Source organism: Erythrolamprus reginae, chromosome 12 (genome assembly GCF_031021105.1).
Source record: "Erythrolamprus reginae isolate rEryReg1 chromosome 12, rEryReg1.hap1, whole genome shotgun sequence".
Classification (NCBI taxonomy): Eukaryota; Metazoa; Chordata; class Lepidosauria; order Squamata; family Dipsadidae; genus Erythrolamprus; species Erythrolamprus reginae.
In genome coordinates, this window is record NC_091961.1 from 23,449,933 (window position 1) to 23,477,035 (window position 27,103).

The window sequence follows — 27,103 nt, forward strand, 5'->3', positions numbered from 1 at the left end:
CTTGGAGCAGCTCACAACATACAAAATACAAATCCAATGATTAAAAAGCAAAACAGTTAAAAACCCTTGATTTAAAAACAATCATACAACAAATACATAAAACGGAGCGGCCGAGGGGAATCAATTTCCCCATGCCTGGCGGCAAAGATGGGTTTTTAGGAGTTTGCAAAAGGCAAGGAAGATGGGGGCAGTCCTAATCTCTGGGGGGAGTTGATTCCAGAGGGTCGGGGCCACCACAGAGAAGGCTCTTCCCCTGGGTCCCGCCAGATGGTATTATTTTGTCGACGAGACCCAGAGAAGGCCAACTCTGTGGGACCTAATCGGTCGCTGGGATTTGTGCAGCAGAAGCCAGAGGAAGCTCACGCAAGAGAGATTTCGACGATTTTCTCTGCATGTTTGGAAGCAAAAATATCAGTGAAAATTGTCGGAATCTCGCTCTCATGTGCAGATCCTCATACGAGATTTGGCTACTGCGCATGCGCAGGAAGTTGAATCTCATGCCCAGGTATGCATGCACCCTGCCAGATGAGCCCGCTGCCGGGAGTGCACTTGGAGCATTGGTGGCAGGCAGCTCTCCACTGCTGAGAACTTCCATAGACACTCATCCCAGAAGTTGCTTCTTCAGTTCATAACTCAGAACTAAAGCAGCTTCTTGGATGATAAGCTAAACATCCTCAAGGAAAAAAACAAAGAAAGTCCAGTTGCCTTTTGAAAAAAGCACCTTTGGGATCCAAATTCTAGAATTACAGTGATCCCTCGAGTTTCGCTATCTCGATCTTCGCGAAACGCTATATCGCGATTTTTTAAAAAATATTAATTAAAAAAAAAACCACTTCCGGGTTTGGCTTCGGGAGTCAGCTGGGAAGCGGCGCGGCTGTTTTAAAAGGTCGCAGCCGGCCTGGGGGGCTTCCCAGCACCCCCCCGAACCCCCAACCTGGGTCTTCCCGGCCGCCCATGCAAAGGGGAAACCCCGGCTCCTCGCTGATGCCCGCCGCTCGCCCGCCCGCCAGCAAGAGGGGGAAGACCCAGGGAAGGTTCCTTCGGCCGCCCAGCAGCTGATCTGCTCGGTAGCGCAGCAGCAGCGAGGAGTCGAATCGGGGTTTCCCCTTTGCGTGGGCGGCGGGGAACGCAAACTCCACCATCTACGCATGCGCGGCCATAGAAAAAAGGGTGCGCATGCGCAGATGGTGTTTTTACTTCTGCAACCCTACATCGCGAAAAATCGATTATCGCGAGGGGTCTTGGAACGGAACCCTCGCGATAATAGAGGGATCACTGTAATGCCATTAATTTCTCAGACCCGTTTTCTCGCTTGCCAAGGAAACCTCTCTTTTCTATCCTTATCTCAGCGCAAGATATTTCAAGATCTAGAGAACATTCCACAGAAGCGCTACACTTTTTGGGACCGTCAAGGGGGAGGGTGGTAAATTATATTTCCATCTTGGCATACAGTACATGAACAGACTGTGCTTTCAAGATGCTGATCATGATATCCTTGCAAAGCCCAAGTCTGGACCTATTTTACAGATAATGAGCAATTAGTGAACATTTGTGAAGAGCTTTCGAGATGCTAAGTGCTGCATAAGTGTTAAGCATTATTATCAGGGTGGATTATTTGCCATAACATTAGAACTGTGTCAAAGGGGCTCTGCAGACCTATCTAAGCAGTTTATGCTTTTAACTATCTAAGGACTCAAGGGGAGACATTGTGCTGAGGGTTTGCAAAAAAACCCCAAGGAGCAGGATAAGAAGACAATCTTCCTCTGATCCATGTTAGAATCTTGAGGGGGTTGTTCTCAGAGAAGACATGTTTATTTATATTTATTTCTTTTGTCATATTGGTAGTATACAAAGAAATAACTTTTTACATACATGATATTGGTGCTAATAAGAGAAAACCTTAGGACAGGGATGGTAGGCAGGCTGGTGCACTTATGCACCTCCTCTTACTGACCTCTTAGGAATTGGGTGAGGTCAACAGTAGATAGTCCAAGGCAGTGTTTCCCAACCTTGGCAACTTGAAGATATTTGGACTTCAACTGGCATTAGCTGGCTAGGGAATTCTGGGAGTTGAAGTCCAAATATCTTCAAGTTGCCAAGGTTGGGAAACACTGGTCTAAGGTGTGTGTAGGCAAAGTTGGCTCTTCTATGACTTGTGGACTTCAACTCCCAGAATTCCTGAGCCAATCATGATGTTTGGAAAAACAGACTTCCGTTTGCTTATTGTGCTGTTTTTTGCACTCCGCATGGCCATTTTTTTCACTGGCCCAGGCTTCAGTAAGGCCTGTGAACATGCACAGGGATGGGGGGGATTGCGAGCTTGTGCAGGGGCAGCATGGGGGGTGCACAGATGTGCGTGTGGGGAGAGAATGAGTGTGGGCACATGTGCATGTGCTAGCACACGCACACACACCCTTTTGTCATGTGCACCAAAAAAGGTTTGCCATCACTGCTCTATATACTCAAGACTAATTTACAATAGTACCTCCTCACCAGTAATGGGTAGCCAACATTTTTACTGCCACACTGTGGGTGTGGCTTATTTTGTGGGTGTGGCTTGATGGCCATGTGACTGGGTAGGAGTGGCTTGCTGGTCGTATGACCAGGTGGGAGTGGCTTGAACGATCATCATCATTCAAGTGAACTGTTAAGTCGTCGACTTACAACCTCACCAGTGTTGCTCTTTGGGGTGACAATTTGCTTTGGGTTTCCCGCACTCTCCTTCCTGGGTCACACACACACACACCACAACTCAGGCTGGGTAGCTAGGCGAACGGGTGCCAATCAGCTGTTGAGAAAAGATGGGGCAGGAAATGGCCCCCCTGCAACTCCTGCTGGTGCTGGTCTCCCTGCCGCTTTCCAAGGAGGAGGAGGGTGGGAGGGTGGGGTGGTCAGCTGGAGCTGGGCACACAGCTTCATTTATGTTGTGAGCCGCCCCGAGTCCTTGGATAGGGGCGGCATACAAATCCAATAAATAAATTAATTGCCACTGGTGGAATTGCGTTCCACCCCGTCCTGCCTGCTGCCCACCCCTGCTTCTCACCCTGAAGGATGTGTGGGTTGTTACTGCCCCCCTTCCCCCCCAATAGCAAAAGCTGTAAAAAATATAATGCCCTACATTTAGTGGTTTATAGAACAGCAACAGTTTTGGACGGTGCTAAAAATAATTATCCTTTAAAGCAATGAACACACAGGCAGACAGTGGAATAAAAATAAATGCAAGAATTGCAGCTTGTGTTAAACATTTCCCTGCACTTAAAAAAAAAAACAAAAAGAACAATCTATGTATGAAATGGACTTGAAATGAACCACATCTCTCCGTTCTTGCTGTTGCTGTTTTTATTTTTTCTAGAAGCCCATTAACTGCCTGGTCTCCATAACAGGAAGCCATTTCTTGGATGGATCTTGTACAGACATTTCAACAGAATCGATTCAAGTGTCAGAACGGCCAGATGTTGACTGTAAAGCCTAGGAAAGCATTAAAGGACAGTAGAGAAGTAACTTGGGGTGTGTTTGAGATGGTTTTCTGCTGGTCTAGTGATTGTATAGAGTTTTGGTTATATATTTTTATTTTATTTAACATACAAACATTTAAACATCATACAAAACAACATTGAACATTTGCGACTTATATATTTACAAGATTAATCTTTTACAATTCTATTTGCTATACCTTTTTCTTAACTTCCACCTAGTTGTATATTTTTCCCACACTCTGTAATAGTCCTTATTTTGTTGGTTTTGTATCTCGTATATTAATTTGCTAAATTTGGCGCAGTCTAATATTTTTTTAATCACCATTTCTTCGTTTGGAGTCTTTTCTTCTTTCCATACTTGTGCATATGCTAATCTTGCAGCTGTGAGTAAGTGATTTATTAAGTAATAATTTTCTTTACTATGTTTGCCTCTGATTATTCCTAATAAATACATTTCCGGTTTTATCTCAAGTTTATAATCCGATATTTCTTCCATCCATGTCTGGATTTGGGTCCAAATTTTTTTTGCTTCCTTGCATTGCCACCAAATGTGGAAGCATGTTCCTACCTCTTTTTTGCACTTCCAACATTTGTTACTTACATTTACGTTTATTTTGACTAAGCACGCTGGCGCATAGTGCCATCAGAAGAACATTTTATAGAGATTTTCTTTGCATGGTGTTGATAGTGTCATCTTATAGTTTACGGACCATAGTTTTTCCCAGTCTTCTAGTTGAATCGCATAGCCAAAGTTGGTCATCCAAGCTATCATATTAGGTTTAACTATTTCTTCAATATATATATATTTTTTTGAAAATAAATTTATTAAATATATACAATAAAAACCAAATACAGAAAGACAAAAGAGATATGCATATTGTACATTTTTTACACTCTACTTATGTAGTAATTGGGGAGTGGGAGAAGGGGGTTGTGAAGGGAGGGAAGCAGATATAGAAGGAAGGGGGATAGGGAAAAGAAGGGGGGGATAGAGAAGCGAAAACCAGCGTTAGAGCTGGGTCTTTCATGATTTGCGGCCTGTAGTTTGAGCTCGTAGTTGGTGTGTTTTACCCTAAGGCTTTATCGATATGTTTTGAATGTAGTTTTTAGTGCCAATATGTATAATTCATTTAGGGGTTTATTTTCTTTGTAAAGTTGGAGTTCGTGTCGATCGATGTTTACAGTTTGTTGTTTCAATTTGATGTTATGATTTGTGATGTAAATTGCTATTTTTTCAAGTTGTTTTTGTTGGATATTTTTCTTGATGAATAATTTTTAGATAATTCCTTTTTTTTAACCAGAGGTACCATTTATCCCAAGCTTTGTAGAAATCTGTCTCATCCTTGTTTTGCAGTTCCATTGTTAGTTTGGACATTTCTGCGCATTCCATTATTTTAATCAAGAGTGATAGAGTAGTTGGGTTTTTTTCTTGCTTCCAAAATTGTGCATATAAAATCCGTGCGGCTGTAATAATATGGATTATGATATATCTGTTTTCTTTACTAAAGTTTTAATTTTTTGGGAAAAAATTAAAACTATACTAGAACAAATTACTTCTCAGACTATCCATGCGAAACCCGAACTATTTCTACTAGGAATCACAAGACAACATTTTAGTATTTCTTCAATATTTTCGTAATTTAGTAGATAGTTATACATTTTGGTTATGAATTTTTTGTCAGATCCTGTCAATATTTTGTCTATTTCATTTTGTTTTTTACACATTCTAAATTTCACCAGGTCCTTTTTGTATTTACTTTGGATTTGGTAATATGGCAGCCAATCTATTACTATGCATTGTATAGAGTTTTGCATCCCACATCTGATCATTCTAAAGCGGCATTGTCCTTCCCGGAGCCCTTGCTATTTGTTGTTCCCAACAACTCTTTCCCTTCTCTTCATTACCTTCCTGAGCAGTTGGAGATTTTCCAGTTGAGCTATATGGGAGAAGCAATGGGGTGTGACTGCTAAGTTCCTTAGCTCAGCATCGGTTTTTATCAGGTATTCAGTGATGTAGCAACGCCTTAGGATTCTCCATGTGTGGTTGCCGGCTTGACTGTCACCAGTGATATAAAATAAGCACCTGATTTACAAGGGAAGGAAGGGATATGATACGATGCAGATATGATAGCTTCGCTTTTCATGAATTAAATAATTTATTTTATTGATTGATTTTGCCCAATACACAATGAGGGTTTCATAGTAAAATACATGATGAAGGTTATAGAGGAGATACTCATAGTAAAATATATCTAAGAAAGAATAGAAAAGAAGGTATAGTAATAGAACATATCAATGAAAGAATAGAAGAAGAGATATAGGAATAGAGGAAAGGTAGAGGAGATATAGGAGAGCAATAGGACAGGGGATGGAAGGCACTCTAGTGCACTTGTACTCGCCCCTTACTGACCTCTTAGGAATCTGGATAGGTCAGCTGTGGATAATCCAAGGGTAAAGTGTTGGGGGTTTGGGGATGACACTATGGAGTCCGGTTATTTGTTTGATTGCTTGTTTGTTTGTTTGTTTGTTTGTTTGCTTATTTAATTGTTAGAGTTGAAAGGGACCATGAAGGCCATCAAGTTCAACCCCCTGCTCAAGCAGGAACCCTATAGCACACTAGTCAAGTGGCAGTTCAATCTTCTCTTAAAAATGTCCAGAGTGTTGGAGTTCACAATGTCCGCTGGTAGGTTGTTCCATTGGTTGATCGCTCTGACCGTCAGGAAGTTCCTCCTTATCTCCATGTTGAATCTCTCCTTGGTCAGCTTCCAGCCGTTGTTCCTTGTCCGGCCCTCTGGTGCCCTGGAGAATAAAGTGATCCCCTCCTCTCTGTGACATCCCCTCGTATACTTGTAGACTGCTATCATGTCCACTCTGGCCCTCCCTCAGTCTCTCTTCGTAAGTCTTGGTTTCCAGTTCCTTAATCATCTTGGTTGCTCTTTTTTGCACCTTCTCCAGAGTTTCAATGTCTCTTTTGAAGTGTGGTGACCAGAACTGAATACAGTACTCCAGGTGTGGTCAGACCAGGGCATCTTGGAGTGTATTCCCCTGTTGATGCACGCTTCGACAACTCAGTTACTGAAGTCATATCTTTTATAGACAAGTTTGGAGTGGTTAATATTAAGTTTAAATCTGTTGTGTGCTCTTGTGTTGTTGTGGTTGAAGCTGAAGTAGTCGCCGATAGGCATATAATCACACACACCATTCGGTTAAGGACACATTTAATGAAGTTCTATGCCAGGGATGGCAAACCTCTTTTTATTTATTTATTTATTATTAGATTTGTATGCCGCCCCTCTCCGTAGACTCGGGGCGGCTTTTTTGGTTTGCATGCCAAAAGAGTGTGTGTTTGTGTGAACTAGCATGTGTGAATGTGTCCACATCCATTCCCTCCCCATACACATGTGCACCTTCTGTGAATGAGCACAACCTCCTGCCCAGTGTTGGGGTCCTACAGGTACGGTCAGGTATGCAGTACCGGTAGCAAAATTTTGAATTTTTCTCTTTTTTCCCTTCTGGGCTCTGGGTATTATTATTATTATTATTATTATTATTATTATTATTATTATTATTAATTGGATTTGTATGCCGCCCCTCTCCATAGACTCGGGGCGGCTAACAACAGTAATACAAAACAGCATGTAAATCCAATACTAAAACAGCTAAAAACCCCTTATTTGTAAAACCAAATATACATACAAACAAACAAACAAACATACCATGCATAAATTGTAAGGGCCTAGGAGAAAGAATATCTCAGTTCCCCCACGTCTGATGGCAGAGGTGGGTTTTAAGGAGCTTACGAAAGGCGAGGAGGGTGGGGGCAATTCTAATCTCCGGGGGGAGTTGGTTCCAGAGGGCTGGGGCCGCCACAGAGAAGGCTCTTCCCCTGGGTCCCGCCAAACGACATTGTTTTGTTGACAGGACCCGGAGAAGGCCCACTCTGTGGGACCTAACCGGTCGCTGGGATTCGTGCGGCAGAAGGCGCACGAATATGTTTTTCCTATCACATTAAATGAGGTTGAATGTGTACAATTTTAGAAGAGCTGTTTGTGTGTGTATATGTCTGTGTATGTACATACACATACGGTTTATATAGTAGATAATGTATATTTGTGTGTGCCTGTGTGTAATATGTATGTACACATATGGCATATATACATAGAATTAAATAGTAAATTTTGGAAGCTCAGTAAATAGAGACGGAAATTTTATCCCTTTGAGTTGAGGATAAGCCAGGCACCCTAACACAAAGCCTTGACATGAGTGACATCAAGTTGGCTACCTTTAGAATAGAATAGAATAGAATAGAATAGAATAGAATAGAATTTTATTGGCCAAGTGTGATTGGACACACAAGGAATTTGTCTTGGTGCATATGCTCTCAGCGTACATAAAATAAAATATACATTTGTCAAGAATCATGTGGTACAACACTTAATGATTGTCATAGGGGTCAAACAAGCAATGAAGAAGCAATATTAATAAAAATCTTAGGATATAAGCAACAAGTTACAGTCATACAGTCAACATGGGAGGAAATGGGTGATAGGAATGATGAGAAAAACTAGTAGAATAGAAGTGCAGATTTAGTAGAAAGTCTGACAGTGTTGAGGGAATTATTTGTTTAGTAGAGTGATGGCGTTTGGAAAAAACTGTTCTTGTGTCTAGTTGTCTTGGTGTACAGTGCTCAGTCATCCAGGTCAGGGCTGCCCCAAAGGTGCTTTTTCAAGAGGCAACTGGACTTCCTTGGTTTTTTGTTTTGGTTTTTTGAAGATATTTCACTTCTCATCCAAAAACCTTCTTCAGGGCTAAAGAAGCTTCTTGAATGAGAAGTGAAACGTCTTCAAAACCAAAAACAAAAAACCAAGGAAGTCCAGTTGCCTCTTGAAAAACCACCTTTGGGACATACATTTTAAAGTTGTCAAGATGGATAAATACTGCCCTATACCATTATGCTATCCTTAGATGCTGGACTATAACCAATGAAGATGCCCTTCTCAGCCATCAACTCATCTTTAAAGATACCATATTTTTCAGAGTATAAAATGTATTTTTCACCCCTGAAAGTATAAAACGAGTATAAAACATATTTTTCACCCCCCTGGAAATGTAGTGCATCTTGTATATTGAATACAGCCATTTTTGGCATCCAGAAGTCCCACTCCCACATCCCATTTTGGCAAAAAATGGGGCTATATTTTTGCAAAAATCGGATTTCAGAGGCCTGCAAAGTGCTCCTGGGGGATGGGGGAAGGCAAAAACACCCCGTTTTTGTGAAAAAAATGGGCCAATTATTTGCAAAAAAAGAGAGCAAAAAACATGCAATTTTTTTTGCAAAAATTGGGGTGTTTTTGCCTTTATCCAGCCCCCAGGAGCACCCAAACCATTTGCATGGCCATTTTCTGCAAAAATGGATGAAAAATTGATATATATTTTTTGCAAAAAAAAAAAGGGACAATTTTTGCAAAAAAACTGGGCATGAAGAAGGTATGGGAGGTTAGCAAAGTGCTCCTGGGGGGCTGGGGAGGACAAAACCTTTTTTCTTACTTACCTTTTTGAAATCTTGGTGCATCTTATACACCAGTGTGTCTTTTTTTTTAAAAGACATTTTTATTGAATTTTCCATTAAACAACACATACAGCATACCGTTCAAAAACATAGTCAAAAACATCAACACTTACCACAATCAACATAAAACAAAACAAAATAAAATAACAAAAAACAATACAAAAGAAAAAAAATTTAAGAATAAGTACATATTATCTTAAAATTTATTTCATGTTTCTTGGGTAATAAGAAGGGATTAGAGAGACCAAAGACAAAAGTTTAAGTTTCAGTTGTCCTTCGGCTAATAGTGTGTTATCGGTGTTCCGTCATTCTTTTTGGTTATTTAAGAGTTTATCTACCTGTTTATTATTTATTTACCGCCTTATGTTAAGGTTATCTTTGTTATTAGTAACTTTAAAATTATTATTTCTATACATAAAGTACATATGTATGTATACTTAAATTCATTGTAATTTTCCAAATGAAATATTAGATAGAAAGGGAACGATAATCTTATTCTTATCTATCTTATTATTTAGTTTCCCTTCCTTTGGCTAACCAGTCGTAAACATCCTTCCAAATTTTATAGTAATCGGTGTGTCTTATAGCCCGAAAAGTACAGGCAATTCAACAGCTGAATTGAGCAATGTGTTTCTTGTCCATGTTATCTGTCTGCATTGGTTGCCGATCAGTTTCCGGTCACAATTCAAAGTGTTGGTTATGACCTATAAAGCCCTTCATGGCACCGGACCAGAATATCTTCGGGACCGCCTCCTGCCGCACGAATCCCAGCGACCGGTTAGGTCCCACAGAGTTGGCCTTCTCCGGGTCCCGTCGACTAAACAATGTCGTCTGGGACCCAGGGGAAGAGCCTTCTCTGTGGGGGGCCCGACCCTCTGGAACCAGCTCCCCCCTGAGATTAGGATTGCCCCCACCCTCCCTGCCTTTCGTAAACTCCTTAAGACCCACCTCTGCCGTCAGGCATGGGGGAACTAAAACACCTCCCCCTTGCCCATGTTGTTTGTTGATTGATTGACTGTGTGCCTGTTTTTTATATATACTGTTTTTATGAGATTACTAATTTTAAATTGTAATTAGATTGGTGGGCATTGGATTTGGTATTATGTACTGTGCTGTTTTTTATTATTGTTGTGAGCCGCCCCGAGTTTGCGGAGAGGGGCGGCATATAAATCCAATAAATCTAATCTAATCTAATCTATTTGTTGTGATTCCGTCTGAGGCCCCTCAGGGAACGGCTGATGCTCTGCCGGCTTCCTGCTCAGAGGGGGAGGATGAGGAACAGGAGGTTCAGGCAGATGGGGAGGAGGAATCTCAGGCTGAGGGAGAGGGAGGACAGCCAGAGTCCCCCGAGAGGGAGCTCTCCCCAGCAAGCAGCCTGGATTCCTTAGATGAAAATGCACAAGCAATCATCGATCTCCGGCAGAGAAGAGCAACACAACGAAGGGGACAATTAGCCAGGTACTTTCAGCACTAAAGAGGCAACAGCTGGGTTTGGGTGTGGTGCTCTCTGGAAAGGCTGAAAAGGCAGACCCACCCTTCCTGGCTTGTGGAGTATTATCTTTGGGAGTCCTGGGACCTGGCTGTGATCTTTGGCGTCTTGGAATTCTGGTTTGTGACTTTGAATACTGAAACCTTGGGGGGGAAAGGTGTGGGTCTTATTCTCTACAGTGGTGGGTGTGCCAGCAAGAAGTCTGCTGTATTGTCTGGCCATCAGGACTCTGCTGTGAAGTCTCATAGCCTGCCTGTTGGGAAGAACAGGTTTTTCTCTGTGTTTATTTTTCAAACTATAAAGTGCTTTTGCTTTTACCAGCGTGTCTGGCTGCTTTTTCCAGTTGGTGTTGAAGTCTGGGGGCACCCAGACAGAACACTATTGTATGCAGATGAATTCAAAAGATGAGCAGGAATGCTTATGTGAGCAAAGTGGCCAGAGATAATAGTCAAGCAAGCTTGGATCCCCATCTGTAGGCAAGATTGACAAAAATCAGCCATGCAAGACGCAATCGGACTCACAAATGAGTAGCACTGTTAGAATGATTCCATAAGATGCTTCCATAAGACTTATACATTTGCCTCCTTTGCTGTTGGGCTGACATTGCTCATCCTTTCTTCTCTTTCTCAAAACATGTCATTCATTTTGAGTGATCATCTCATGAGCTATTGCCGACAGGCCAAAACTAAGGATGTTGAAAGGGTTTATGCAGCAACTGGAAATTGGAATCTCTGCTTCTAAATAAATCAGACACAAGGGTATCTTGAGCTGTTCTGTCGGGCTCTCTGGTAGAATCCTCCCAAAAATTCACAGGTACAAATTTCAGACACACACACGTTTGAAAATTCAAAACAATGTTCTTTATAATGAAAATTCACTTAAACCAAGCCCTCTTTTGGCATAGCAAAGAGCACTCGTCTCCAAACAAACTGGTAATTTGTACAAGTCCCTTATCAGTTCTGTGATACTTCGCTTGCAGCTGTGAGGCAATTCACAGTCCTTCTTCTTTCACAAAGTGAAACAACCTTTGCTCTGGTTTAGTTTCAAAGCAGGGAAAAATCAGCACACAAAAAGTCAAAGTCAGTAAAGCAGTCACGAAACACAACGATCAGATAATCCTCCACAATGGCCAAACCCACAGGCTGCTATTTATTGCAGCCTCACTAATTACCACAGCCCCACCCAACCACAGGTGGCCTCATTTTCTTTGATAATAATCTCTCAGTTGTTGTTGCCTATGCATCGCTCTCCGCCTGCGTGGCTGTATCATTAACTCTTGTTCTGAATCCAAGGAGGAGCTAGATAATTGATCTCCTTCTGAGCTGTCTGCCACACTCTCCTCCTCCCTGTCACTCATGTCTTCTTGGTCAGAGGAGCCTTCATCAGCAGATTCCACCGGGGGCAAAACAGGCCTGCAGCATGTGGATGTCTCCCCCACATCCACAGTCCTTGGGGCAGGAGCTGGGCCAGAGCTAACCACAACACTATTGGTACATTCATAACCTATATTTTAAATAGTCACATTTAGACAGGATTTTTTATCTTGGTAAATGTGACTCTCAAAGATTTCAAACAGAGGTTTTGTCAGATTTAAGTACAGACGTCAGGAACTGAATTTGCAACTGTCTCCAAACCCCATACTACAAATTGATGTTATCTCTCTCTGCATTTTGGAAATAATAATAAAAAAAAATGGTCAAGGACCACTCTCAGTGAAAATTAGCTGACCTGAATTTAGAAGAAATAACAACAATTTTGTCCATGTGAACGCAGTCCAAAGATGCTGGGTCTATAATTCCCAGGACTTCCACCCAATTTATTTATTTATTAGATTTGTATGCCGCCCCTCTCCGAAGATTCGGGGCGGCTAACAACAGTATAAAAAGACAATGTAAACAAATCTAATATTTAAAAAACCCAATTTAAAGAACCACTCATACATACAAGCATACCACGTATAAATTCTATAAGCCTAGGGGAAGGGAAATTTCAATTCCCCCATGCCTGACGACAAAGGTAGGTTTTAAGGAGCTTGCAAAAGGCAAGGAGGGTGGGGGCAACTCTGATATCTGGGGGGAGCTGGTTCCAGAGAGTCGGGGCCGCCACAGACAAGGCTCTTCTCCTGGGTCCCGCCAAACGTCATTGCTTAGTCGATGGGACCAGGAGAAGGCCAACTCTGTGGGACCTAACCGGTCGCTGGGATTCGTGCGGCAGAAGGCGGTCCCAGAGAATGTTGTGATTTAAAATTCCCAATACATCTTGAGGGAACCAGATAAATGAAATATGAAGGTAAACACATAATGAAAGCAGGTTTTCCTGCTTCAAATCTTTGCTTTTGCATAATGGTCCCTTGACTTCCCCGTTCACCTCTTTAGCATTGGGAATTAGTTCTTCCGTCGACACTATTTAATTTGAAATAGTCTCAACACCAGATTTTACCCGAAGCCATGCAATATTAAATATTCCTGAGCAAAACACAGTTCAAATACATTTTTTCAGCAATCAGGGGCTAGGGAGAGAATTTAGATAAGGTGAATTAATTTTATTTTTTTTAAAAAAAGACAACCCTCAAATCTCAAAAGCGGGAAAAGAATTGACTGAGACAATAAAATGCCTGGAGAAAGTCATCCCAAGTTATCAATATGCTCTGTTATGAGAAGTGAGAGCTTCTATATCTCAGACAGTCACGCCAGTTGTCAAGATAATCCTGGCAGTTTTCACCCAACCCTTTTCTCCCCACCTCAGTCTTGAGCTGAAGGTGCAATTTCAAAGAAGGAAAGAAGGAGGAGGAGGAGGAGGAGGAGGAAGCGGCAGTCATCTCTTTCTCTCTGTCTCCCTCTCTGTCTCCCTCTCTCTGTCTCCCTCTCTCTGTCTCCCTCTCTCTCTCCCTCTCTCTGTCTCCCTTTCTCTGTCTCCCTCTCTCTCTCCCTCTCTCTGTCTCCCTTTCTCTCTCCCTCTCTGTCTCCCTCTCTGTCTCCCTCTCTCTGTCTCCCTCTCTCTGTCTCCCTCTCTCTCTCCCTCTCTCTGTCTCCCTCTCTCTCTCCCTCTCTGTCTCCCTCTCTCTGTCTCCCTCTCTCTGTCTCCCTCTCTGTCTCCCTCTCTCTGTCTCCCTTTCTCTCTCCCTCTCTGTCTCCCTCTCTCTGTCTCCCTCTCTCTGTCTCCCTTTCTCTGTCTCCCTCTCTCTCTCCCTCTCTCTGTCTCCCTTTCTCTCTCCCTCTCTCTCTCCCTCTCTCTGTCTCCCTCTCTCTGTCTCCCTCTCTCTCTCCCTCTCTCTCTCCCTCTCTCTGTCTCCCTCTCTCTGTCTCCCTCTCTCTGTCTCCCTCCCTCTCTCTGTCTCCCTCTCTCTCTCCCTCTCTGTCTCCCTCTCTCTGTCTCCCTCTCTCTGTCTCCCTCTCTGTCTCCCTCTCTGTCTCCCTCTCTCTGTCTCCCTTTCTCTGTCTCCCTCTCTCTCTCCCTCTCTCTGTCTCCCTTTCTCTCTCCCTCTCTGTCTCCCTCTCTGTCTCCCTCTCTCTGTCTCCCTCTCTCTGTCTCCCTCTCTCTCTCCCTCTCTCTGTCTCCCTTTCTCTCTCCCTCTCTCTGTCTCCCTCTCTCTGTCTCCCTCTCTCTGTCTCCCTCTCTCTCTCCCTCTCTCTGTCTCCCTTTCTCTCTCCCTCTCTCTGTCTCCCTCTCTCTGTCTCCCCTCTCTCTGTCTCCCTCTCTCTCTCCCTCTCTGTCTCCCCTCTCTCTGTCTCCCTCTCTCTGTCTCCCTCTCTGTCTCCCTCTCTCTGTCTCCCTTTCTCTCTCCCTCTCTGTCTCCCTCTCTCTGTCTCCCTCTCTCTGTCTCCCTCTCTCTCTCCCTCTCTCTGTCTCCCTTTCTCTCTCCCTCTCTCTGTCTCCCTCTCTCTGTCTCCCTCTCTCTGTCTCCCTCTCTCTGTCTCCCTCTCTGTCTCCCTCTCTCTGTCTCCCTCTCTCTCTCCCTCTCTGTCTCCCTCTCTCTGTCTCCCTTTCTCTCTCCCTCTCTCTCTCCCTCTCTCTGTCTCCCTTTCTCTCTCCCTCTCTCTCTCCCTCTCTCTGTCTCCCTCTCTCTGTCTCCCTCCTCTCTCTCCCTTTCTCTCTCCCTCTCTCTGTCTCCCTCTCTCTGTCTCCCTCTCTCTGTCTCCCTCTCTCTCTCCCTCTCTGTCTCCCTCTCTCTGTCTCCCTCTCTCTGTCTCCCTCTCTGTCTCCCTCTCTGTCTCCCTTTCTCTCTCCCTCTCTGTCTCCCTCTCTGTCTCCCTCTCTCTGTCTCCCTCTCTCTGTCTCCCTCTCTCTCTCCCTCTCTCTGTCTCCCTTTCTCTCTCCCCTCCTCTCTGTCTCCCTCTCTCTGTCTCCCTCTCTCTGTCTCCCTCTTTCTCTCCCTCTCTCTGTCTCCCTTTCTCTCTCCCTCTCTCTGTCTCCCTCTCTCTGTCTCCCTCTCTCTGTCTCCCTCTCTCTCTCCCCTCTCTGTCTCCCTCTCTCTGTCTCCCTCTCTCTGTCTCCCTCTCTGTCTCCCTCTCCTCTGTCTCCCTTTCTCTCTCCCTCTCTGTCTCCCTCTCTCTGTCTCCCTCTCTCTGTCTCCCACTCTCTCTCCCTCTCTCTGTCTCCCTCTTCTCTCTCTCCCTCTCTCTGTCTCCCTCTCTCTGTCTCCCTCTCTCTCTCCCTCTCTGTCTCCCTCTCTCTGTCTCCCTCTCTCTGTCTCCCTCTCTGTCTCCCCTCTCTCTGTCTCCCTTTCTCTCTCCCTCTCTGTCTCCCTCTCTCTGTCTCCCTCTCTCTGTCTCCCACTCTCTCTCCCTCTCTCTGTCTCCCTTTCTCTCTCCCTCTCTCTGTCTCCCTCTCTGTCTCCCTCTCTCTGTCTCCCTCTCTCTCTCCCTCTCTGTCTCCCTCTCTCTGTCTCCCTCTCTCTGTCTCCCTCTCTGTCTCCCTCTCTCTGTCTCCCTTTCTCTCTCCCTCTCTGTCTCCCTCTCTCTGTCTCCCTCTCTCTGTCTCCCTCTCTCTGTCTCCCTCTCTCTCTCCCCTCTCTCTGTCTCCCTCTCTCTCCCTCTCTCTGTCTCCCTCTCTGTCTCCCTCTCTGTCTCCCTCTCTCTGTCTCCCTCTCTCTGTCTCCCTCTCTCTGTCTCCCTCTCTGTCTCCCTCTCTCTGTCTCCCTTTCTCTCTCCCTCTCTGTCTCCCTCTCTCTGTCTCCCTCTCTGTCTCCCTCTCTCTGTCTCCCTTTCTCTCTCCCTCTCTGTCTCCCTCTCTCTGTCTCCCTCTCTCTGTCTCCCTCTCTCTGTCTCCCTCTCTCTCTCCCTCTCTCTGTCTCCCTCTCTCTCCCTCTCTATGTCTCCCTTTCTCTCTCCCTCTCTGTCTCCCTCTCTGTCTCCCTCTCTCTCTCCCTCTCTATGTCTCCCTTTCTCTCTCCCTCTCTGTCTCCCTCTCTCTGTCTCCCTCTCTCTGTCTCCCTCTCTCTCTCCCTCTCTCTGTCTCCCTCTCTCTGTCTCCCTCTCTCTGTCTCCCTCTCTCTCTCCCTGTCTCTGTCTCCCTCTCTCTGTCTCCCTCTCTCTGTCTCCCTCTCTGTCTCCCTCTCTCTCTCCCTCTCTCTGTCTCCCTCTCTCTGTCTCCCTCTCTCTGTCTCCCTCTCTGTCTCCCTCTCTCTGTCTCCCTCTCTCTCTCCCTCTCTGTCTCCCTCTCTCTGTCTCCCTCTCTCTGTCTCCCTCTCTGTCTCCCTCTCTCTGTCTCCCTTTCTCTCTCCCTCTCTGTCTCCCTCTCTCTGTCTCCCTCTCTCTGTCTCCCTCTCTCTGTCTCCCTCTCTCTCTCCCTCTCTCTGTCTCCCTCTCTCTCCCTCTCTCTGTCTCCCTCTCTGTCTCCCTCTCTCTGTCTCCCTCTCTCTGTCTCCCTCTCTCTGTCTCCCTCTCTCTCTCCCTGTCTCTGTCTCCCTCTCTCTCTCCCTCTCTGTCTCCCTCTCTCTGTCTCCCTCTCTCTGTCTCTGTCTCCCTCTCTCTGTCTCCCTCTCTGTCTCTGTCTCTGTCTCTGTCTCTGTCTCTCTCTCTCTCTCTCTCTCTCTCTGTGGTTTTTGCTTCCTTTCCTTGTCTATTTCATAAGATTTGGAGAATAGAATAGAATAGAATGCACTAGAGTGCCTTCCGTCCCCTATCCTATTTCTCTCCTATATCTCCTATACCTTTCTTCTATTCCTATATCTCTTCTTCTATTCTTTCATTGATATGTTCTATTACTATATCTTCTTTTATATTCTTTCTTAGATATATTTTACTATGAGTATCTCCTCTATAATCTTCATCATGTATTTTACTATGTGTATATAGATATACAGTGATCCCCCGTTTATTGCGTCCCCAACCATTGCGAACAGGGTACTTCGCTATTTTTCAACCCGGAAGTCAAAATACCATCTACGCATGCGTGCCCGTGGGCACGCATGCGTAGATGGCAACCATCAGCTGCTGGGCGGGCTTCCCTGAGTCTTCCCCCTCTTGCTGGCGTCAGCGAGGGAGTTTCCCCACCGCCCACGCAAACTCCTCGCTGCCGCCCGCCCTCTTCGCCCGCCCACCGCCGTTCATTCTCGCCGCACGGGCCTGTCCACGCTGTCTCTCGGCGCTTTCCAGCTGAGTCCGGGAGCGAACTCGCTCCCCGACTCAGCTGGAAAGCGCCGTGAGACAGCGTGGACAGGCCCGTTCCTTGGCGCTGTCTCTCGGGGCTTTCGTGCTGAGTCCGGGAGCGAACTCGCTCCCCGACTCAGCACGAAAGCCCCGAGAGACAGCGTGGACAGGCCCGTTCCTTGGCGCTGTCACTCGGGGCTTTCGTGCTGAGTCCGGGAGCGAACTCGCTCCCCGACTCAGCACGAAAGCCCCGAGAGACAGCGTGGACAGGCCCGTTCCTTGGCGCTGTCACTCGGGGCTTTCGTGCTGAGTCCGGGAGCGAACTCGCTCCCCGACTCAGCACGAAAGCCCCGAGAGACAGCGTGGACAGGCCCGTTCCTTGGCGCTGTCTCTCGGGGCTTTCGTGCTGAGTCCGGGAGCGAACTCGCTCCCCGACTCAGCACGAAAGCCCTGAGAGACAGCGTGGACAGGCCCGTTCCTTGGCGCTGTCACTCGGGGCTTTCGTGCTGAGTCCGGGAGCGAACTCGCTCCCCGACTCAGCTGGAAAGCCCCGAGAGACAGCGCCAAGGAACGGGCCTGTCCACGCTGTCTCTCGGCGCTTTCCAGCTGAGTCGGGGAGCGAGTTCGCTCCCGGACTCAGCACGAAAGCGCCGAGAGACAGCGCCCCCCGGACCCCCAACCCGGGTTTGGGGGGTGCTAGGAAGCTCCCATTGTTGGCGGAGACCTTTTAAAACACTCGCGCGGCTTCCAAACCGAGTCCTGAAGCCAAGCGCTCGCTTGGCTTCAGGACTCGGTTTGGAAGCCGCGCGAGTGTTTTAAAAGGTCTCCGCCAACAATGGGAGCTTCCTAGCACCCCCCCCGAGCCCCCAACCCGGGTTTGGGGGGTGCTAGGAAGCTCCCATTGTTGGCGGAGACCTTTTAAAACACTCGCGCGGCTTCCAGGACTCGGTTTGGAAGCCGCGCGAGTGTTTTAAAAGGTCTCCGCCAACAATGGGAGCTTCCTAGCACCCCCCCGAGCCCCCAACCCGGGTTTGGGGGGTGCTAGGAAGCTCCCATTGTTGGCGGAGACCTTTTAAAACACTCACGCGGCTTCCAGGACTCGGTTTGGAAGCCGCGCGAGTGTTTTAAAAGGTCTCCGCCAACAATGGGAGCTTCCTAGCACCCCCCAAACCCGGGTTGGGGGCTCGGGGGTGTGCTAGCGAGCCTCCCATGTCGGCGGGGATGTTTTAAAACACCCGCGCGACTTTCCAATGAGTCCCGAAGACAACGCGTTTGTCTTCGGGACTCATTGGAAAGTCGCGCGGGTGTTTTAAAACATCCCCGCCGACATGGGAGGCTCGCTAGCACACCCCCGAACCCCCAACCCGGGTTTGGGGGTGTGCTAGCGAGCCCCTCATGTCGGCGGGGATGTTTTAAAACACCCGCGCCGCCCCCAATCTTAGGCTCCTCGCTAGCGCTGCGGAAGTAAAAACACCCTCTGCACATGCGCAGATGGTGTTTTTACTTCCGCAGCGCTACTTCGCGAAAACCCGCTCGTTGCGGGGGGTCCTGGAATGGAACCCTCGCAAAGAGCGGGGGATCACTGTATACCCACTAAAACCCTCATTGTGTATTGGACTAACTAACTAACTAACTAACTAACTAACTAACTAAATAAATAAATAAATAAATAATAGAATAGAATAGAATAGAATAGAATAGAATAGAATAGAATAGAATAGACTAGAATAGCGGGACCACCTCCTGCCACATGAATCCCAGTGTCCGGTCAGGTCCCACAGAGTCGGCCTTCTTCAGGTCCCATCAACTAGACAATGTCGCTTGGCGGGGTTTAGGGGAAGAGCCTTCTCTGTTGGGGCCCCGACTCTCTGGAATCAGCTCCCCCCCAGAGATTCGTACAGCCCCCACCCTCCTCGCCTTCCACAAGAATCTGAAAACCTATTTATGCCACCAGGCTTGGGGTCACTAGATCCTAGCTTCTGGCCAATGAGTATGTGGTCTGAATGTGAATGAAGGATTTTTAATGTTTTAGCCTTTTTAGAATGGTTTTAGATTAGTTATCTATATTGATTGGATTTCAGATGTATATGAGAGGGGTGGCATACAAATCCAATAAATAAATACCAAAGGATGGAATAGGATAGGATAGAATAGGATAGGATAGGATAGGATAGAATAGAATAGAATAGAATAGAATTCTTTATTGGCCAAGTGTGATTGGACACCCAAGGAATTTGTCATTGGTGCATATGCTATCGGTGTACATAAAAAGAGAAGATACATTTGTCAAGATTTATGATGTACAACACTTAATGATTGTCAAAAGGTACAAATAAGCAATCAGGAGACAATATTAATATAAATCGTAAGGATACAAACAACAAGTTACAGTCATAACTGGGAAGGAATGGGGGATAGGAATGATGAGAAGACTAATAGTAATAGTAATGCAGCCTTAGTAAATAGTTTGACAGTGGTGAGGGAAATATTGATTTAGCAAAATGATGGCATTAAGGAAAAAGCTGTCCTTGTGTTTAGTTGTCTTGGTGTGCAGTGCTCTATAGGGCCGTTTTGAGGGTAGGAGTTGAAACAGTTTATGTCCAGGATGTGAGGGGTCAGTAAATATTTTCACAGCCCTCTTTTTGACTCGTGCAGTATACAGGTCCTCAATGGAAGGCAGGTTTGAAGAATCTCTGTAGGAAGGAGCAAGCCACACTAATCTGGTTAAGGATAACCTTTAATGGGAACACTCCAACAACAGACAGAACAAGAACAAGAAGGCCACGCCTAGCAGCTATTTATACAGTATATGCTGCTGCCAGGTGTGGTCAACCAACTAACGTGGAGCATTTTATCTATCTATCTATCTATCTATCTATCTATCTATCTATCTATCTATCTATCTATCTATCTATCATCTATCTATCTATCTATCTATCTATCTATCTATCTATCTATCTATCTACCTACCTACCTACCTACCTACCTACCTACCTACCTACCTACCTACCTACCTACCTATTTATTTATTTATTTATTTATTTATTTATTTATTTATTTATTTATTTATTTATTTATTTATTTATTGGATTTGTATGCCGCCCCTCTCCATGGACTCGGGGCGGCTAACAACAGTGACAAAAAACAGAATGTAAAAATCCAATACTACAACAGCTAAAAACCCTTGTTATAAAACCAATCATACATACAAACATACCATGCATAAATTGTAGAAGCCTAGGGGGAAAGAATATCTTAATTCCCCCATGCCTGATGGCAGAGGTGGGTTTTGAGGAGCTTATGAAAGGTAAGGAGGGTGGGCGCTATTCTAATCTCTGGGGGCAGTTGGTTCCAGAGGGTTGGGGCCGCCACAGAGAAGGCTCTTCCCCTGGGCCCCGCCAACCGACATTGTTTAGTTGACGGGACCCGGAGAAGGCTCACTCTGTGGGACCTAACTGGTCGCTGGGATTCGTGCAGCAGAAGGCGGTCCCTGAGATAATCTGGCCCGGTGCCATGAAGGGCTTTATAGGTCATAACCAACACTTTGAATTGTGACCGGAAACTGATCGGCAACCAATGCAGATTGCGGAGTGTTGGAGTAACATGGTAAACTTTGGGCCAGTCACTCTCCCTCCCTCAGCCCAACCCATCTCACAGGATTGTTATTATGGAGGAAAAAGAAGGGTTAGCAGAATTAATGTATGCTTGCCGTCTCGAAGTTATGCATAAAAACTGTCTAAAAACATAAATAAATAAATAGGAAGAGAAACCATGGGATGTGTACCAACTACTTGGTCATTCTCAGTTGAGCATTGTAGACCATAATCAATTATTTAGATTCATGTGGAGTTCGGAATGTATTCAGTGATTAAGCATGTGGTTGCTGGGTGTTTTACATTTTAATTATACGGATTTTCCTTGAACTCCCAGCAGCCTAAATGCTATACACTGTTTCTATCCCCAAAATTATCCGCGCCAGAACAGTTCGATTTAGAGAGATTCCCCGCTGCTACTAATTCCTTTTGAAAAGCATTGTATCTACCTGTCCCATCCCCAAAATGCTGAGGACAAGGAACAAATGGCATTTATCACATGCCAATGAAAAAAATATAAGGGCAGTTTCTAGGACAAAGAGGGTCAAATCTGTTGAACCACTTTCCCCTTTAAAATTCCTCCTTGCAGAGGAAACCTATCTACAAACGAAGGAATCAACCAGCTTTGCGGAATCACGGCATTTCCAAAAATGTTTGATTGCACTTTCAAATACTCTGAAGCTAAGCCAAAAATAAATGAGCTTAGATCTCAAATAGAGCTGATGGCAAGAGTTCATACGAACAGGAAATATCTCTTTCAAATAGGGAGGGCTGAAACCGACTGGCAGGTTGTAGGCAATGCTTGCTGAGTCTATAAAGGCAAAAAGTCAGGTTCTCAAATTTCCCATCTAAGGAACCCTCTGGATCTTCATATCTTAGAAGATCCAACTTTTGCCTTAATGGTTCCCATTGCCACCATCTAAATACAACTTGGGAAAAGGAGGAGGAGGAAGAGGAAGAAGAAGAGGAAGAGGAGGAAAAAGAGGGGGAGGAGAGGGGGAGGAAGGGGAGGGGAGGAGAAGGAGGAAGAGGAGAAGGAGAAGGAGAAAGAGGAGGAGGAGGAGGAGAGGGCTAGAATAATTTGACTGTGGATATATGACAAACAGCATCAGTTCCCCAGTGCAATTTAGCAAATAAGGAATTCACAACCCAGGTAATTATGTCCTGGAATAGTTCATATCCAAATAAATTAATTTGCTATTAATGTTGAATGACACCACTAGATAATTCTCACCTCTTGAAATTGTCAAGAACCACTGCACACTGTCGCAAACTAGATGTGCTAAGCCTACTTCTTTTACAAATACAGAATTTGATGAGTGGATTCTTTTTTAAAAATTAAAGCTACTGACCAGAATTGGAAACAAAAACACACATTTAACGCATAAATAAATAACTAAACCAGATAAAATATCACAGTTAGGGGTGAATCCTTCTTTCCCTAAAAGAGACTCGGAGCCATGCGCAAGTTCCCAAGCCTTGTCCGGTTGAGTGTTTTAATCCAAACCCAAAAATGAGAGTTTCTATTAGCTTCTCAAAAGCTGGACAGTACAACTTTTGCTTGTGTTTGTATTCTGGGGCAGGGACAGCGGCTCTTTCGGCTGCCAACGACTTGTTCTTTGAGCCCTTGCAATGTTCACAAGCCTCCTGAAACATCTTAGCCAATTAGTGTCAAGAGAGCTCCTTGCCCTTGGAAAAAAGGCAATTCGGATGTTGGAATTCAGCCTGTCACTCACAACCACCCATGATTTACACTGATAAGACGATTAGCGTCCATCCCCCCACACACAAACCCCAATAATTTCATCTTTCAACATCTCGCCATACTCAAACGGAAGGAAATTGCTTGCTGTAATTCCTTGTGTTTCATGTTTAGTTCGCCCGAGCTTAGCAAAAGCAGAGACAAAATTGCTCTTCAACTTAGACCATTTCCAATTATTACTGAAATGTTTCAGCTCTTGAAACAAGGCCCTCTCTGCTGAAGAACGGGGGGAAGGCAGCACCATTGTTCCTCCCTAGCGTGAATAACATCAGAGAATCTTTCTTATCACAGGATGACAATTTCAAGAGCAATAAATATATTTCATTAGAGAAAGAAATAGGAGTATGTGTAGACCTCTCCCTTCCTTCTCCTGCTGTGATTGTCTGTTTGTTAATAATTTAAACCTGGCAATTTCTAAACCAAATTATCTGCTGTTTTGGAACAGCCATCTTCACTGCCTTAACTTTCATGTCAAGGCAATGAAACGGAGCACTGTCAAGCTTTTAATCCTGATAATGCCATGTGGAATTGCTAAACATTTTGCCTCCAGGGGACATGACAAAGCGACGCAAGTTTACTTTCCCAGGTGGAGCTGAGTGTATCTCCAAGAATGAGGAGGTGGGAGGAAACCTGCTCGTCAGCAACAAGGAAAGATCTGTAAATAATTTGAGCAGCTGATGCCTGAAATGAGACAATGGCATAGAAACATAGAAACCATCTCTGCAGCCAGGAAGAGGATTCATGGAGGCTGAAGAGTGGGGCTACATTCAGAGTATAAGATGCACCCAAATTTTCAGCCTCTTTTAGGGGGAAAGTGCGTCTTATATTTCAAAAAATACGGTAATATTCTGCATTTTTAAATATTTCCCAAAGTACAGTGGTCTCCCGATTATCGCGAGGGTTCCGTTCCAGGACCCCTCGCAATGATCGGTTTTTCGCGAAGTAGCGGTGCGGAAGTAAAAGCACCATCTGCGCATGCGCAGATGGTGTTTTTACTTCCGCCGCAGCAGCGAGGAGCCGAAGATTGGGGTTTCCCCGCCGCCCACGCAAACTCCTCGCTGCTGCCGCGCCCGCCGCTTGTCCGCCCGCCGCTTGTCTGCCGCCTGTCTGCCCGCGCGCCCGCCCTTCGCCCGCCCACGCCGTTCGCTCGCGCCGCTTCCCAGCTGAGTCCTGAAGCGAACTTCCGCGTTTGGCTTCAGGACTCAGCTGGGAAGCGGTGCTGGGGTTTCCCCGCAGCCCACGCAAACTCCTCGCTGATGCCCGCCGCTCGCCCTCCCGCCAGCAAGAGGGGGAAGACCCAGGGAAGCCACCCAGCAGCTGATCTGCCCGGCGCCATCTACGCATGCGTGGCCATAGAAAAAAGGGCGCGCATGCGCAGATGGTGTTTTTACTTCCGGGTTGAAAAATCGCAATATAGCGTTTTGCAATGATCGAGATCGCGAAACTCGGGGGACCATTGTAGTTCATTCTTGGGGGGGGGGGGCTTGCCTTAATATCCTTAATATTTACATTATTTTTTAATTAAGACTCCAACATTACTGGCCTTTAAAAAGACTGTGCCGATGCACCGAGGTGTTGTGTTTTAATTAAGCAATCCTAGAAACTTTTAAAGGTTTTGGATTAAATATGGACTAACGTATCTCGAACCTTGCTTGCTTGCTTTGTTTATTTTTAAGTTATATGTTTCTAAAATGCACATGCAGGTGCACACGTGTATCTGGCTATTGTATTTCTTCATTTATTCCAAGGCTTTCATTTGCCCCTTTTCAATAGATTCTGGGAAATTATCTCAGCTTGATAAAGAAGAAGGGAAAAGTCATTATCGCCAGGAGAAGTGGAATCTTAGTGCGTGAAATAGAGGAAAAGCCTGGATCCTGAACAGAGGCAACAACAGACTGAATATTTAATAATCAATCATTACAGAAAGAGGAAAACAGGTTCAGTGGCCTAGCCATAGGCCTGCAGACTTTTCACACGCTACCAAATGTTAAGATATTCAGGAACTGGGAGAACCAATGGTAACCAAGTCAGCCAATGAATAGGCATAGCAACTAAGTCAGCCAATGGGAGCTAACCACTTCTGAGTCTGTGCAGAGAATCAAAACTGAAACTGGAAGGTTGGGTGTGGCTCAGTCCACTCTGCTCCCTTGTCCACTCTGCACTCTCCTCTCTGTACTCTCTGCTGAAATGAAACAAATTCCTGCTTGTGTTTACTTGAAGAAATAATTTGCTAATGGTTCAGGAGGGAAGTGTTTTTAATAGGAAAGTGAACACAAGAACAAGGGGACACAATCTGAAGTTAGTTGGGGGAAAGATCAAAGGCAACATGAGAAAATATTATTTTACTGAAAGAGTAGTAGATCCTTGGAACAAACTTCCAGCAGACATGGTTGGTAAATCCACAGTAACCGAATTTAAACATGCCTGGGATAAACATATATCCATTGTAAGATAAAATACAGGAAATATTTATTTATTTATTTATTTATTTATTTAGATTTGTATGCCGCCCCTCTCCGCAGACTCGGGGCGGCTCACAGCATAACATAACAGTTTGTAACAAATCCAAATATAATTTAAAACATTTAATAGTATAAGGGCAGACTAGATGGACCATGAGGTCTTTTTCTGCCGTCAGTCTTCTATGTTTCTATGTTTCTAATGGTATTGTAAATTCATCTGTTTTATTTATTTATTTATTTATTTATTTATTTATTTATTTATTTAGTTAGTTAGTTAGTTAGTTAGTTAGTTAGTTAGTTAGTCCAATACATAATACACATTGAAGAGAAAGATATGTAATAATATAAGTAAAGAAAAGAATAGAAGAAAAGATATAAAAGTATAGGTGAACATATTCGAAAGGAAGAAAAGATAAATGAGATAAGGAGAGACAATTGGACAGTGTGCCTTCCGTCCCCACTGGTGAACTTATGCATGCCCCTTACTGACCTCTAAGGAACCTGGAGAGGTCAATCGTGGATAGTCTAAAGGAAAAATGTTGGGGGTTACAGGTTGACACTACTGAGTCAGGTAATGAGTTCCACGCTTCGACAACTCGGTTGCTGAAGTCATATTTTTTACAGTCAAGTTTAGAGCGATTAATATTAAGTTTGAATCTGTTGCGTGCTCTTGTGTTGTTGCGATTGAAGCTGGAGTAGTCATTGACAGGTAGAACCTTGCAGCATATGATCTTGTGGGCAATTCTTCGATCGTGTTTTAGGCAACATAGATCTAAGCTTTCTAGACCTAGGATTGATAGTCTGCTTTTGTAGGGTATTCTGTTTCGAGTGGAGGAGTGAAGGACCCTTTTGTTTGTTTGCTTGCTTGCTTGCTTCCTTTCTGAGGACTCGGGGCAACTTACAACATATAAACATTACGTTTATAAAGAAGTTATTGGATCCAGATGAATCAGTCATCTGTATGTGCTTCTGGTTTTGATTTTGCAACGAACATTAATAGATTATGGATCCAGAGCATACTGAAGACTGCATGGTATTTTAGTCTGAAGAGACTTCCTGTGTTTAGAAAGAGAAACAAGGAAGAGATTGTAGGATGGTTGCTTTTGACTTTAAGGACTGCTCTACACCTAGTTTGGGACAGAAGAAGTATATAAGATGGGCTGCAAAGATGGAATGTTTTCTGAAGGCTAAGGAGCTGTAGGATATCATTGTTAACCTGCCACAGGTTTCTGCAGCTGGAGATCGGAAAAATCATGATAAAGCAATGGTTTATATCAGTGATGGCAAATCTTTTTTTCCTTGGGTGTCGAAAGTGTGTGTGTGCGCTGTCAGCCTGTCACACATGTGTGAGTGCCCACACCCATAATTCAATGTCAGAGGACAGCAAAAATGGCCTCCTGCCTGGAGGCCCCCATTTCTCAAACTCTGGTGGGCCTGGTAAGCCTGTTTTTCACCCTCTCCAGGCTCCAGAGGCAGAAATGCCCTCCTCCATCCTCCTGGAGACTCTCCGGAAGCCAAAAAATGACCTCCAGAGCCTCCGGGCAAGCCAAAAGTTGGCTGGCTGGCACGCACATGCACATTGGAGCTGAGCTAGGGTAACAGCTCGTGCACCAGGAGATATGGCTCTGCACGTCACTTGTGGCACCTGTGCCATAGGTTTGCCAGTTTATCGATGTAGCTAATTTAAAGACTGCAAATGAAGTCTGGCTGAAATTAAGAGCTGTGCATGTGAGTGTGTTAACATGCAATATTGTTCAGTTAACAAGGGAATTCTGCAGAGCCTATAGGCAACCAGGTGAATCTGCGGAAAGACATTTATTGCAAATGCAAACTCTCTTTATGGACTTAGAACGAATATTCCTGAGCCCCAGGATTCAGCGTTAAACAGCCTTGATGAAACCCGGGACATTGTGTCTGCAATATTTGAATGCAAACAAGAGCAGGAGTTGTGTTTGGAAGTTTTAAAGGCATGTTTGATTGCAGAAGAGAACTGACACCATTTTAGTAAAAGCCAGAAGAGAAATTCCTGAGGTGGGAGTCCAAGGAACAGAGAGACAACAATGCAAATCGTGCTTTGTTTGTGGTGAAACATCACATCTAAAGAAGGACTGTTTGCAAAGAAAAAGGTATTTGCAAGAAAAGAAAATTTTATTTTCTTTTGT